The sequence below is a fragment of the Aulonocara sp. 'chitande type north' Nkhata Bay genome, linkage group LG15 (genome assembly GCF_057382095.1).
Source record: "Aulonocara sp. 'chitande type north' Nkhata Bay isolate Kocher_YH1m ecotype deep benthic linkage group LG15, A_spYH_male_GT1.1, whole genome shotgun sequence".
NCBI lineage: Eukaryota > Metazoa > Chordata > Actinopteri > Cichliformes > Cichlidae > Aulonocara > Aulonocara sp. 'chitande type north' Nkhata Bay.
This window is the reverse complement of record NC_141358.1, coordinates 33,176,038-33,192,834: the sequence shown is the minus strand read 5'-3', so window position 1 is coordinate 33,192,834 and position 16,797 is coordinate 33,176,038.

Here is a 16,797-nt window from a genome sequence, read left to right as displayed (position 1 = left end):
GCAGGAACTGAAGACGGTTGCAGTTAGGGATGGGGATGGCACAATCTGGTCAGCCTTTCTTCCTGGCAAGATTGACTACCTCCCCAAGTACCTCTCACTTTAATTGGGAGGTCTTAAAGTTGGTCATATTGTCAGGGCCAACGGCCAAGTCAAAGTAAAACGACTCAAGTACAGAATTCAGACGGAGGCGTAGGATAGACATGTGAAACAATGTTTATTTACAGCCATAGCTGGACTGGCCATCGGGCATACCGGGCATTTGCCCAGTGGGCCGCTGGCGATTTTTTGTTTTTATGGGCCGATCGATTTTTTTTTTTTTTTTTGGAAGGGTATAAATAATGAAAGGTGTTGGATTGGCCAATTGGTCATGATCGACTCTGAGCTGGACCAATTACAGCCGAGGAGGTCGGATGCACCCTCCCCCTTGTTTAGCAATCTTATAGACAAACTAAAGAAAATGGAGAACAAAAAAAGGAAAGGAGGTGCAGAAGAAATTAGGGAGAAAGAAATTTGTTAGTTTGAAATGCTACAGGGAACTATGTACCTGTACATTAATGCTGTGGAAAGACTTCCTGTTCACATAGTCTCCTTCATTTACTGAAGGAGTAATGATTGGAATGTGAGTGCCATCTATACAGCCAATCACGCCTGGGAACCCTGAAAATAAATGTAAAATTTAAGTAGTAGTTCAAGTATCACCACATCATGAATTAAGTTTCGTTCATCCTGATACCTGCAATTTTGTGGAATCCCTCTTTGATAAATCTTGTGGGTCTATGACCGGGGAACACCACAAACGAGTGCAGGAGACGTTTCAGTGCAACTGTAACATTCCTGACTGCCCGACAGACGGTAGCCTTGGAAACGTGCTCAGCATCACCAATATTATATAGAAAGCTCCCGTTTGCAAAAAACCGAAGTGCAATACAAGTAATATGTACAGAACTGAGAGAATGTCCGCGATGTGTCACATGAGCAATATTAGGCCTGAGGATGTTATTCAAATAAATTATAGATTGTGCTGAAAAACAGTAACGTTCACACAGAAAATCATCAGGAAATGATAAAATGTCCAAACGCGCTCTAATCACTCTCTCCCGGCGGAGAGCTCTGCGGAGAATTTGGGCTTCAACATCTACTGGCTCTTCAAGGAAGGGGCACGCCATGTCTGACACTTCCTACAGTCAGGTTTCTGACAAAGAGGCGGAGAACGTCAGGGTTAGTTGAAGTGTGTCGTCATAGTAACTCACTCAGAATTAATCTAAACTCGCTTTGTGAAACCGAAAACCCAGAGTTTTCGTTAACTCAGGATATACTTACTCAGAGTTTGCACTAAACCGGCTTTCTGAAACAGGGCCCTGCTGTCTATCTGTGTCAGATATAAACCAAGTTTAGTTGTAGTTTGTTTTCGCTGTGCTGACTTTTTACAGTCGCTTAGAATAACTGGTACTGCGTACTAGCTAGCATGACGGAGTTTGTATACTGCTGGGCGGGTGCTATGAAGTTACTGATAGTAAATTTTATTTTATGCTTAAGGTTAGTTTTTCAAACTCCTCAAAATCTTAACAAATTGTGCCAATCCTTACATGTTGCACCAGGCTGATTTATCATCAAAAGTGGAGAAGTCTGTGACAGAGGAGACAGAAGAGCAGCAGAGAGAGATGGAGCAAGAGAGAGAAATAAAAGAGCAGGAGAGAGAGATGGAGATGGAGAGATGATTTTATGTCATCCATGAGGGATGCATTTGACATATGTTTCACATATTATAGCCCAACAAGTTACTTATAGCAATTTAAATACGAGCAATCAGTTTTTGGCAGACAATCACTTTTTGGCACAACACCGGCTATTGCAGTTAATAATACAACAGCTTCTTGCCATTTTTTGTGTTTCTTTTTATCACTGTGTAACTGAGTTCAATTGAAAGCCTGCATGTGCTAGTACCTCTTGCCACAAGTTCCCAGAATCCTTTGCGGTTTTACCCCTGAATGACGTCACATTTTTGGTGGGCCGGTCTCTAGTCAAAATGCCCGGGCCGATTTTTTGTCCCAGTCCAGCCCTGTTTACAGCGCAGTGAAATAATTAAATGAATGAGCATTAACTGGTACGATGAACAATTAAGTAAACCTGAGCTAAGACAAGGACGTGAAATACTAAGCAAAACTTGAGCAAGGCAGAAAACGTGAGCTAGACACTGTTCTGACTGGAGCTTTTGTGATGTGGGGCAAGGGAAAATCCGGCTGAGTGATGGGAACTGGGGAGCTCAGAGTCACTGGAATGAGAGAGATAGGTTCAGAAATTGTCCAAGGATATGCGGCAGGCATGAACATGAGTCCGATCTTGGTGCTTATTTGTCACAGGTAGAGAAATGCCATGGAGGGGTAAGGTCCGGGTGAGAGATGGTGAGTCTAAGTTGCTCCAATTACTGCAGCAGGGAGGCAGGAAAGTAAGTGGAATGGGCAAGAACTGTGGCTGTGAAGTTGTCGAGAGGCCCAGCGTCCTGAGGAGAGGATTATTTTCAGAGGTAGAATGTGGCAGTCTGGTGAGTAGCTGAGAAACAGAAAGCACGAGGTAAGTTAAAGTAATTTTCTATGAGTCTCGCAAAACTGTGGCGACATGCATTAACTAGGGTTAGCTGAAGATCTGGCGAAGAATGGCTGAGAAGACTGGCCCTAAATACAGACAGCTTGATTACCAGACGGTGTGGAAAATTCGCAGGAATGAGGTGGCTGCTCCTAGAAGTGACACTGCCGGCTCTAATGCCGGCTGAAATTAACAGCAACATTTTTCCACATTTAGCTCATAACCTTACAAAAACATTTTTTTGAGTCATTTTTTACAACATTTAGTAAAATATTTGTAACTTTTCATATTTAAAGCACAATTTCAAATGTTAAATCTAAATGTTAAATATTAAATCTAAATAATATATTTAAATCTAAATGTTAAATCTAAATGTTAAGTGTTAAATCTAAATGTTAAATCTAAATGTTACAGGAAACGAAATATTTAGCTAACATGCAAATTTATTGTATGGATCAACGGAAATACCAAAATAAAAGCTTTACGAAAACCTCCGGTGCAAAAGTGTGCCGGTAGTGGTCAGATTGTGTCTGCTCTCTCCTGATGGTCACTTCTTAACACCATAAGCGGCTTCACTTCTTGCCTACCAGTACGTCCAGCGATTTAGCTGAAAACATCGGAAGATCCGTTTTGTCGGCCATCCAAAGGTTCAGCAGTAGTGGACTCTCAGCAGCTGCAGTCTCCACTTCACAATCGCTGCAGCACATGTCCAGCTAAATCGCTAGAAATGCTCGTAACTAACTCTAACTCTCTAACTCAAGAAGTGAAGCAGCTAACTAATAAAATGAGCTAGAAATTAACATTATGGAAAACTGTTACTTTAAGTTACATAGAACAAAAAAAAAATGTGATGAGTAGTGTTGATGACATGCATCTTCATAAATCTCTATGGGCATACATCTGAGACTTGCTGGTCTTGATGATTTGACAACAGCAATGCTAATGGTTGACCTTTCTTTCAACTCAAGCTGTTTGTCTTCCCGCTGATTATGCTGGCTTGCATGTCTAAAAGATTATTTATTCCCCTTCTCGTTTCATCTCCATCTGAAGTTTCCTGATATGCCAAAGGGGATGTGATTCAGTGTAAGATCTGTTGAAGAGCATTACAGTGATAAGTTTATTCAAAAGACTTGAAAGGGAATGCCATAATAAGCTGTCTGCCCCAAAGTATTTTAGACTGTGAGAGTGTGTAAGAATTTTAATCACATCGCTGTGTTCTCCAGCACATTTATGTCCTGCCAACAAATGACATCTTTTGCAGGACAAATGAGAACTTTACGGTATATCTAGTTTTAATTTGAAGACAATGAATATTAAGCTACAACGTCTCTCAGCATAGGAGATAAATACCTAAGGATATGGTTCAATCCTAACAGTATGTAAGTGGGTTGGTTGGCAGCACCTTGGCTGCAGCCAAGGAGTACTTGGGCTCATTTTTATAGCAATTTGCTATGAAGCAAGTGTGAAAATCATCCAGCAGGACAAGTGTTAAACAGCATTTTTATTTTGCTTTTCTTCACACTCTAAAACAAAGAACATAAAGCAGTTGCAGAGGTGTATTTCAACCTGTTGAAGTGCTGTATTAATATAGTAGGTAGGGAAACTGGGCATACAGGACATTCGGTACATGACGTACAGTGGTCCCTCGCTATAACGCGGTTCACCATTGTCAATCAATCTCATGCCTTGTCTCCTGTACAGTACAGAATACGTTCAGCTTGTGAAATTTACATAAATCTTCGATCGCTAGCAGTGTGACTCTGAAGTGCTGTACTGTATGTTTGTAAGTTTTCTCCCCAACAAACACAACAATGTCAACGAAACACAGTTTTGCACTGTCAAAGGCACCTGTGCTCGCCTTTGGTTTCATTCTATAATTCTGGACTTATTTTTCTACGAAGGTTTGAACTTTGAGAGTGTTTAAACAAGAGAGAAAAGTGTGAAAATGTTAGTGCCTGTCTGAGAAAATTGTATAAAGTTTGTAGTAAGGGGTTTTACAGCCTTAAAACATCTATAATAATCGTAAAAAATAAAATTGGCTACTTCGTAGATTTCACTTATCTTGGGTTATTTTTTGAATGTAACTCCCGTGATTAGCGAGGGACCACTGTAATTACATTAAAATCCAGCTTATTCAGTAGATTAACTTTGAGCTTTAAAAAATGACTGCATTGTTCGCCTACCAGAATGTATTACGTTTTCACCTACTTTGACAATATTATCAGTGAAAATAAGTAACGTGCAAAAAAACCCCAAATCACTAATAGTGATTTCTTTCCCCCCCTGACCTTTGCACGGACAAATTCTGATCATTGTATTGAGTTGTGGAATTTGATGTCTCTATCTATGTAAGATGCCAGGCACACATACAGTTAAATAGTCAGCTAAAAGGTGATAGCTCTAGGGCAATGTTCCCTCTAATTTTTCATGTATCTGAGCGAACACACAAACTCCCTGAGCGGTCCCTTGGACCACTCTGAGCAACATTAGACGTGTGCACTGTGGTCACGCCAGCGTCGAATCCATCCAAGTTACATGGTTTATTAAAATAATCAAATTACAGCATTTACATTTATGTTAGACTACTTTTAAATAACTGCTTTTAGCCCACTTACAATGAAAATTAAAAAAATCTTGTTCATGACCTGTGTAGTATGTTAACACTGTTGGAAGTAAAAATAACTCAAAAAATAACTTAACTCCAATTTTGAAAACACAACTTTTTTTTTATAAAGCTCTGACTTGTATTATGAGTATGAGTCTGTGGTCTGGAAGAAAGTCCTGTAACTCTGTTTGCAAAATACAGTATATAATGACCAATGTTGGGCAATTAATTACATAGTTACTTCTTCAAAAAAGTAACTGAGTTTTGCAAACAACAAGGTTTTTTGCAGCTGTTTACCTAAAAACTATTAAAACTATTTACAGAACAATCAGGTGTTCTGCATCAAATCTGATGCCACACAAATTATTTGTGCCACTCCAAAAAATAATTTCTGTCCACTATGAGATAAAGGAGAAAAACAGTCTGATACCTGCAGGCCTGACAACAGGAGATGTATCGCTCCTGTAACACCTGTAACATTCAGCAGTCGCCTCATTGTTCTGACACACACAACAAAACTATTGACTACACTATACACTAACTACACATGATTTGCGCTAAACGTCGCACATCTCAAACACCGCCGTCACTCGTAAAACCTCCCCCCGTTTCTTAACACCTAAATGCCATGTTGCCATATAAGTTTTTGATTGGTCGACATGGTACAGTTTTCCACCAATTGGAAAGGGCGGGGTTTTTGCTTTTGTCTTTGCTCACAGGCGGAGAGTGCTTTCGAGTGTTTCTTCCTGCAGTAAAAATAAACAACGATAGTATTCAGGAAGATAACCAAACATTACGTGGCCTATCAACACAATTTAAAAACTGGTATAAAGTCCACACTTTTTCCGTCAATTGTTCCGCCTGTCCTGCTCACATCTCCAATGGTTGTACACGTTGTCATTAACGTGGCTTCACTCCACAGCAACCACGCCGCTTTGCTAGCTAAAACATCGGTGTCGGCACATAAGGACGCTGTCATAGCCTGTCAACCACGTTGATTAGCTGTGTTTAAACGAATGTGAATCGCATTATTGGCTGGACTATGGGATAAGGTGGCATCGTTCTAATCCCATACAGGAGCAGCTAGTCACTTACTAACACTGCAAAACAGAATTGTTAACGTATTAATTTTAATTTCAATTCAGGTTAGATTTTTTTTTTGTTCGCAATTGCACACGCGCACAGCTTAGAGGGAACATTGCTCTGGCATATGTTGGCTTATCATTTATTTTACCCAATATGTGTGTAATTTAGCAGCTATATGGCATACAGACTGTGGACTGAGATGCAAAGCCAAAATGTGGTGGGCAGGAGCAAGTCAAACTGAAAATCAGGAAACACTAAGCAGGGACACACACAACTAAGTTTTCTCTGTTGATCTCACGTGGACCCACGGCAGCTGCACTTCCTTCATGTCCTGATAAAGAATAACCTGGACCGGAAACTGCTGCTGGCCAATGTGAATCATTTGCTAATACCTAAACACTAAGGATTTGAAAGAAAACATCATCATCATACAGTTGGTGTCACACGATTTGTGTCATTCTCTGTGTTTGGGTCATCAACTCAAACCTCACTGGGTCTGCACTCCCTGCATCCTGCTGGTGAAACAAGTCATTTTAAATTGTAACTGTGGTACTGCCTATTTGAAACCTTCATTCCAAATAGCTGCAAATAGCTGCTCATAAAGGAGTCGTATGATTGTTGGAGTTCTTTTACTAATATTGTAATATCATCCCATAGCATAAACAAGTAGCAAATCTGGGTTTGTCAAAGCCAGGATAAATCATTATCCATGTTTCAAAACACCCAAACAAAATGACTACATGTAAAATGCATAAACATGAACAGTGCATATTCCCACGGCAGGCCACTCTTTCTTATGGTTTCTTTTGAAGATACTCCAAAACACCTTCATGCTGGAAGGGATTCACAGCTGTCTTCAAAATTTTCTTTCTTTCTTGGCAGTTTATTTCTAAACTCTAGAACAATATGTGCAAAAGTTGTTTTTAGGGATTAAAGTAAAGGGTATTTGGTATGAATTTGCATTTCATATCATTGTGGTTTGCAAGAACTTCAAATAGCTGATCTTATCTTTTTTGTTCCGTCCGTGTGGTAACCTCTCGATTTTTTTACTTTTGCATGAATTCTTCACGCCTGTTCATCGAAGAGGGTGGAAAACACATCAGGCAAACAGAAGATTACAATGTATTTTTAAATTACTCCAGTGATGTATTAATGGAAATTTTTGTCTTGTTTGGGATCACTTTGAATTGTTGCCGTTTACATTTGTTTTCACCTGATTTATTTTTACCTGATTTGAAGTTTAAACAATAAGTTTAAAATTAACTAAAAGCCTACACCACTGCAAAACCATTTTTTGAAGTTAAAACATTATTTTCAGTATTTAAGACCAGCAGTGTGAATGTTGTAACTAAGCAGCAACCTGAGCAGAGCAGCTACCTGAACGCTACTCCAACATGTGAGTGAAGTTGGCCCCCCCCCCCACCTTCTTCAAATCCAACAAAAGTGGTATCAAACGTTTGTGCTACATTTGTGCTGGTTTGTGCTGCAAAAATTTTCGTTTGTGCTGCTATCATTTTAAAGATATTAATAGAAATTTCTAGAGGTCATCAGAGGTCAACCAGCCCCCCCACATTACCCAAATCAAACAAAATGGGTGTCAATCAACTGTGCTACGTTTGTGCTGGTTTGTGCTGCAAAAATTTTCATTTGTGCTGCCTCTGTTTTAAAGATATTAATGAAAAGGTAAAGGTCAAAAGGTCAACCAGCCCCCCCACATTACCCAAATCCAACAAAATTGATGTTAAACGTTTGTGCTACGTTTGTGCTGGTTTGTGCTGCAGAAATTTTTGTTTGTGCCGCTATTATTTTAAAGATATTAACAAAAATTTCTAGAGGTCAACCAGCCCCCCCATATTAATGGAATCAAACAAAATTGATGTCAAACGTTTGTGCTGGTTTGTGCTGCAAAAATGTTTGTTTGTGCTGCTAACATTTAAAAAATTTTAATAAAATAACGTCTTGATGCGTGCTTAATCATCCAGGTAAGTAAATCCCAAAAGGTTGATTCTGTTCATCTGGACATTTTCAGTTGGAGAAACGTTTCGTCACTCATCCAAGTGACTTCTTCAGTCTCAGCTGACTGCAGGTTTCCCCAACCTTATAAACAGTACATTTGCATAGTGAAGGAAACTAGCACCACTGAATGAACAATGTGCTGGGGGGTTAGTTCCATGATTGTTAGTATGCAAATTCTTATGACCATTGATCAATGACAACTAATCAAAGCCTACTGATCAATGGCCATGAGTACCATTCACAGAAAGTGGGGAATGGCTACAATCACAGCATTGTAAGATGGCAAAAGATGTACCCTTGGGCCCCTCTTCTCGATTCAGAGATGATCAGCATCCTGACAGCCTGATGGACTAAGCTGTCTCTCAGTCTGCTGGTTCTGGCCCGGAGGCTCTTCAGTATCCTTCCTGATGGCAGCAAACTGAAGATGCTGTTGAAGGGATGAGTGGAGTCATCTGTAATGGAGAGGACCTTCCAGATGAGGCAGGTGCAGTAGATCTCCTGGGGAGGGAGGCAAGAGAGGTCCCCACAATGCTCTCACTACCCGTTGTCATTTTTTCCTGCAGAACCCAATGCAGGAGTCATACCACACAGTGATGCAGCTGGTGAGGATACTCTCAACTGTGCCTCTGTAAAAGGTGCTCATAATGGGGGTTGAATCTCTTGTGCTTCTCAGTTTGCAGAGGAAGTAGAGTCGCTGTTGGTCTTCTCCACATTCAGGGACAGGTTGTTGTTGTTGCTCTACCACTCTGGCAGATGGTTAACTTCACCCCTGTAGTAGATCTTGTCGTGGGTCAGCAGAGTGAAGAGAAGGGAGCTCAACACACATCCTTGGGGAGCCCCCGTATTCCGTGTTCTTGGGCTGGAGGTGTTGCTGTCGACCCGTACTGTCTGCTGTCTTCCTGTCAAGAAATCTAGCAGCCCGTTATACAGCAAGGTGCTGATCCCCAGCAGATCCAGTTTGTGAATGAGTTGCTGGGGAATGATGGTGTTGAATGCTGAACTGAAGTCTATGAACAGCACTCTGACATATGAGTCTCTAGTGTTCAGATGTGTGAGGGCTGAGTGAGGGGCAGTTGAAATTCCATCATCGGTTGAGCGTTTTGACCGGTATGCGAACTGAAATGGATCCAGGTTGGGGGAAAGCGATAATTTGATTTGATGCATGACTAACCGTTCAAAGCACTTAACTTAATAATGATGGAGGTGAGTTTGACAGGACGGTAGTCCTTAAAGCAGGAGATAGATGACTTCTTGGGTACAGTAATGATGGTGGAGGCTTTGAGGCATGTGGGAACGACGGCCTGACCCTAGTGATGTGTTAAAGATGTCTGTGAAGACATTTGTGAGTTCCACAGCATAGTCCGTCAGTGCTTGTCCAAGGATGTTATCAGGACCTGGAGCTTTGCGTGTACTGATTTTGGAAAGGGATCTCCACACACTGTCTGGGGATTGTGTCACCACGGTCTGTAGAGTGGGCTTGTAGTCTGTGATGGTTTGTATTCCTTGCCACTGCCTCCAAGTATTTCTGCTGTCGCTGAAGCTTTGCTGTAGCTGATGCCACGTGACAGGTTTGCCCTTGCTGTTCTTAGACTCACCTAATTCCCGGCTCTGAAGGCTTGCATTTTTCAACCTTAGGAGCATTTAAACCTGACCTGTGAGCCATGGTTTCTGATTGGCCCGGACAGTGATAGTCCTGGTCTCTGTGACATCATCGATGCATTTTGGGATGTAGGCAGTGACAGTTTCTGTATATTCCTGAAAGTCTGTGGTGTTGTCGTGTGTGGCAGCCTATGGTGGAAAAGCAGTGCCTCTGAGGACCCTTCTGGCCACACCTGTACCTGCTTACGAACTGGTTTGGTGACTTTGAGCAGGGGCCTGTGGGAACCCATGGCACACCTAGATTTCTGCCTGTACTGACCCTTATGCAAAATAGGTGGAATTAAGACACAGTTCCAAAAGCAAACGCAACTGATCAGTGCTGAGAGTGGTCCTGTTGCTGAGGTTGGGATGATCCTGTAATCTCTTATGAACGACCTCCAACGCTTCTATGACTGGGGATGCAAGTGAAGACAGATGTAACATCTCTCTCTCACTGTACATGTATTGTTTACAAAATTAGGGAAACATAACCTGCACAAACAAAATAAGGTTGGGGAAACCTGCAGTCAGCTGAGACTGAAGAAGTCACTTGGATGAGTGACGAAACGTTTCTCCAACTGAAAATGTCCAGATGAACAGAATCAACCTTTTGGGATTTACTTACCTGGATGATTAAGCACGCATCAAGACGTTATTTTATTAAAAATTTTAAAATGTTAGCAGCACAAACAAACATTTTTGCAGCACAAACCAGCACAAACGTAGCACAAACGTTTAACATCAATTTTGTTTGATTCCATTAATATGGGGGGGCTGGTTGACCTCTAGAAATTTTTGCTAATATCTTTAAAATGATAGCAGCACAAACACAAATTTCTGCAGCACAAACCAGCACAAACGTAGCACAAACGTTTAACATCAATTTTGTTGGATTTGGGTAATGTGGGGGGGCTGGTTGACCTTTTGACCTTTACCTTTTCATTAATATCTTTAAAACAGAAGCAGCACAAACAAAACTTTTAGCAGCACAAACCAGCACAGTTGATTGACACCCATTTTGTCTGATTTGGGTAATGTGGGGGGGCTGGTTGATCTCTGATGACCTCTAGAAATTTCTATTAATATCTTTAAAATGATAGCAGCACAAACGAAAATTTTTGCAGCACAAACCAGCACAAACGTTTGATACCACTTTTGTTGGATTTGGGTAATGTGGGGGGGCTGGTTGACCTCTGATGACCTCTAGAAATTTCTATTAATATCTTTAAAATGATAGTAGCACAAACGAAAATTTTTGCAGCACAAACCAGCACAAACGCAGCACAAACGTTTGATACCACTTTTGTTGGATTTGGGTAATGTGGGGGGGCTGGTTGACCTCTGATGACCTCTAGAAATTTCTATTAATATCTTTAAAATGATAGTAGCACAAACGAAAATTTTTGCAGCACAAACCAGCACAAACGCAGCACAAACGTTTGATACCACTTTTGTTGGATTTGGGTAATGTGGGGGGGCTGGTTGACCTCTGATGACCTCTAGAAATTTTTTATTAATATCTTTAAAATGATAGCAGCACAAACGAAAATTTTTGCAGCACAAACCAGCACAAACTTAGCACAAACGTTTGACATCAATTTTGTTTGATTTGGGTAATGTGGGGGGGGCTGGTTAACCTTTTGAACTTTACATTTTCATTAATATCTTTAAAACAGAAGCAGCACAAACGAAACTTTTAGCAGCACAAACCAGCACAAACGTAGCACAGTTGATTGACACCCATTTTGTTTGATTTAATTAATGTGTGGGGGCTGGTTGACCTCTGATGACCTCTAGAAATTTCTATTAATATCTTTAAAATGATAGCAGCACAAACGAAAATTTTTGCAGCACAAACCAGCACAAACATAGCACAAACGTTTGATACCACTTTTGTTGGATTTGAAGAAGGTGGGGGGGGCCAACTTCACTCACATGTAAAAAATTGAGCCTTAAAAAATAGTTTGCTGCTTTGTAAAAAGAAAGCCCTCTGTGAATCTAGAACATCTTACAGTACATCACTGATTGAAGAAAATAAGAATAACCCTAGATTTGTCTTCAACACTGTAGCCAGCCTGACAAAAAGTCAGAGCACTGTTGAACCAACCATCGTTTAATCTTACCTAGTAATTACTTCATGAACTTCTTCACAAATAAAATTTTAACTATTAGAGAAAACATTACCCATAATTACCTCACAGACATAACATTATGTATAGCTTCTTTCAGTACCCTTGATACTTATTTAGTCTTTTTCTCCAGTAGAGCTTTCTGAGTTAACTTCAGTAATTACTTCCTCCAAACCATCAACGTGTCTTTTAGACCCTATTTCTACAAGACTACAAGGTCAGCCATCATTCAGAGGAAGCTAATTTCTGCCTCTTGTATCTGTGATCTCATTCTTTTGGTCACTACCCACAGCTTATCAACCAGAGGTGAGGGTAAGGACATCGATCAACTTGTAAATTGAGAGCTTCAGTTTTACACAGCTCTCTCTACAGCATGACAAACTGGTACAGTGTCCACATCACTGCAGCTGCACACCAATCCATTTGTCGATCTCCTGCTCCCATCTGCCGTCACTCATGAACAAGATCCAGAGATACTTAAACTCCTCCACTTGTGAGCTGGAGGCCATCACCCGATGAAGCCAACAGAACCACATTATCTGTGAAAAGCAGAAATGAGATTGTGAGACTACCCAAGTGAAAGCCTTCCACCACTTGACTACGCCTATAAATTCTGTCAATAAAAATTACAAACAGAATCAGTGACAAAGGGCAGCCGTAGCAGAGTCCATCGCCCACGAGAAACAAGTCCGACTATTGGCGGCTATGTGGACCAAGCTCTTACAACGGTTGTATAAGGATCGAATGGCCCGTAGCAATGGGCCCATTGCTTCCCCACCCCATACTTCCGAAGCACCTCCCACTGAACATTCTGAGGGACACGGTTGAATGCCTTCTCCAAGTCCACCAAACACATGTAGACTGGTTGGGTAAACTTCCATGCATCCTTGAGAGGATAAAGAGCTGGTCCAGTGTTCCACAACCAGGACAAAAACTGCATTGTTCCTGCTGTAGCCGAGGTTTGACTCACGAACGTACTCTCCCGTCCAGCACGCTGGCATAGACTTTCCCAGGGAGACTGACGAGTTTGATCCCTCTATAGTTGGAGCACACCCTTCGGTCCCCCTTCTTAAAGATGGGAACCACCACCCTGGTCTGCCATCCAGAGGTACCATGCAACAGAGGTGTGTCAACCAAGACAGCCTTACAACATCCATAGCCTTCAGGAACTCAGGGCTAACCTCATCCACCCTAGGGGCCCTGCTACCAAGGAGTTGTTTAACTGCCTCAGTAACCAGTGACATATTCATGCAATAGGTCGTCCTATGCATACATTATATGTGGTTACATTAGCAATATACTAATACACAAACCTACCAAAATGTTAATAAAATATGGCTCTATAATCTTAAGTCAACAAGTACTCACAGATGATGCTTTCGAAGGCATAAACAAGAAATAGGATTGCAGCGGATAACTACAGGAACCCTTCAGCACATGTGAACCTGCTTACCCCAACTAACATGGCCAACTTCCTGTTCTGGTTCAAAGTGCATGTCACATTAACAACAATTTACAAGGCCCAGTAGGGGGCACTAAACCTAAGGCAGAAAACTCAGTGTGGATCATCTGGTGTCAAGTCTCCTGTGTTAAGTTTATTTATGTGTAGTGATATCATGTCAGTCCTTTGTCAGAACATCACCTTCCTTTTGTGCCTCCTAGTTTTACTGCTCCTGCCTTCTTGTGGTCCCACTTTAGGTTTCTGATGGTAGAAGATCTTCAGTTCCCTTTTCTGTTTTTGCATTTCCTCTTTAACTTGTAAATGGCTTTCCTTTTCTTTACCTCACCCTGCCTGCATGTGCCATAGGTCCACTTCCCACATTAATACGTTAAAAGGGAACCATCTGTAAACCAAGCCTTAAATTTAACCCTGTCAGGCTCAAATTAAACTTTTTGTTGCTATTGCACAACCAAGTCCTGCAGTGGTACTTCTGAGTAAAAAAAACTCATAAAATATGTATGTGGGGTAATCAGGTTGTTAGATTTCAACTGTTGCAAATGGGCAACGCCTGCCTGGAGAGGGTTAAAGCTTTCAGTCACGACCCCCAAGGGCGGATTCCAGACGCCCTAAACCGTGAAAGGAAAAAGAAAAGAAACATGAGCCAAAATAAGGACAGAAAACATAACTCTGGAGGTCAGATACTCAACGTCCATCACTCAGAATTTCAGGAGGACGACTTGGAGGGTGGCAGTACAATGGTCCAAAATGAAAAAGTTCTGGGGGTCGACCTGGAGGTTGATGGCTTAACAGTCCATGCTTATGCCACTCTGGGGGTCGACCAGGAGGCCCGTGGCGGTGACTGTGAGTAGTTTTGGAGACTGACCTGGAGGTCAGCAGCACGAAAATCCATAATTCAGTAGTTCTCCAAGACGGCGATGGTGCCAGTGTATACGTGACAAGAAATCATCCAGTCACATGGTAGGCTCCAGACGTGCTGAACGTGGCTTGGCAGGTGCCGGACGCCCTGAACATAATGGCAGCATGGGGGCTGTGAGTGATGGAGTTGCAGGCAACAGTGAGGGAGCCGTGAATAGTGGAGCTGCAGGTGATGACGAGAGATCTGTGAATGGTGGGGCTGCAAGGGACAGCGAGGGATCTGTGATTGAAGGGGCTGTAAGTGACGGCAGGGGAGTCGTGACTGATGGAACTGTGGGCGACAGCGTAGCAGGGTCAGCAGGCGCGAAGACCTCTGGCTGCCACAGCACCGCGGAGTACCTTGGCATCTCCCAGGCTTGGAGTGTCTCCTTCGCCTGGACCAGACAGCAGACCAGTGGAACTAGATACAACGAACAAAAAACAAAAGACTCTTTCAAAATAAAACAGGAAACATGAAGACACAGACATGACAACACAAGAACTAATAATCACAACCTAGCATGAAAGCTTAAAAACACAGAATAAGCTCAAAAATGCTAGGTCTGAGACCCAGCCAGTGACACTCTTTGAACTGCTATGGCCATTGATAAATGGCAAATTTTCATAGCTATTGATCAATGGCCATGACAATTTGCACACTAACAATTATTAAACTGAACTCATGATTTATTGTTAATCAATTGTGCTAATTCTGTTCATTATTCAAATATACTGTGATGAGGTCTGCAGTAAGCTACGACTAAGGAAGTAACTTTGATGAGTGACAAAACATTTCTCCCACTGAGACCACTATGTGATGAATAGACACATTTCTGGGTGCATTTCCTTTCATTTACCCTCTTCATACTATTGGTTTGTAATTTTAACCTTCTTGTAGAGCACTTGGTGTGTGCAAAGATGGAAAACAAGTAATTGTAAGCTGTGTTCAAGGTCATGAAGCACTTTATATCTATGTATCAGACAGGTATCCTTTCTGAACTGTGCTCCTGTGCCTATTGAGCTCGGTTGCTATGATGCCTAACATGAGGTCACACAGAGCTCAAGTTTTCACTCGCGAGGGGTAAGCAGTTGTTTCCAATCCACTTCAACTTGCTTTCCCCCTGCAGGTTTTTTTTATTGGTTACACACATGAATATTCATAAAGCTTGTTGCTGTATTACCTGTGAGAAATTACTATAACTGGTTACAAAGTGTGATGGTGCTGTGCAAGCATGGTTATACAATGTGTGTGGTTATATGATGGGAGTGCAGCTCTCCCAGGATGTTGTCGGTATCTCGTCCCAGCCAAGTGGCTTCCTTCATTGAGTAGAATCTGTTCTTCTCAAGGCTGCTTGTTCCCCTTATCGAGGTCGTGCACGTACTTATATGCGTGGGTTACATAGAGAGCAAACAGAAGCATTCTAGCTTTTTAAATGGCAATCTACAACACATACATTAAACCTAACAAGGTTTAAACTCTTGGTGGGTTAGCAATCTTTATCTTCAGCTCAGAAGATGTCATTTGTCAATGCAGGTGGTTGGGCATCATCTAGTTCAGTTTTACTGCGCTCTTCTTCCAGGGTTGGCTCATTACATCCACATTGCTCACTATTTTTTCTACTGTGCTGTAGCTTCTCCTGCTTTGATAGTAGAAAAACTATCAAAAAGGAGTCCCACTGTTGATGTGATTATTGGGACATGTTTCACATATAACCCTTCTCACCCTCTGGAACGAATTAATTTCGTAAGTTGGGGTTCCACTGTACTTTGAACTAAACAGTGTGAGAAAAAAAAAGTTGCTCTGAATTGATGTTCATACAAAGGCTATAGCCTGTAACAAACAGCTACAGTTAGATATTTCTTCTTTTTTCCCTTTTTCCTGAGAGTTCCCATGTTCACAATATCATACCAGAAAAGAAAAGTAATAATGTGTACTGCTCTAAGGGAAGATGTCCACCAGTACCGCTGACCTCATAGTCACCCATGGCTCAAAAGTGACATTTTAGGGATAATATTTATTTGGGGATCTGAAAATTCCTCACTTGTGATTATGAAACATTGACCACCAAGCCTGCTGCAATATTACAGTAGGTCATCAGAGCTGTCATCTAAGCTTTCCCTAGATTAATTTCTGTAAGTTGTTAATTAATATTACTCTACTAATAAAACTTAATCTCTTTGGGTGCCTTCCCAAATAGGGCCAGCTACAATCAGTTAGAGGAATGAATAACCACTCCACAGGTTGGCAGTCCATTTTTAGTCACTAATCAGAAAGTAATATTGCTGCCAAGGTTCTCTATTATGAGAATATAAATCTCCTACATTGATAAAGTGTCACAAAATGGCTTATTGACTATAGCTGGAAGGTCAGCAGAAGACAAAGC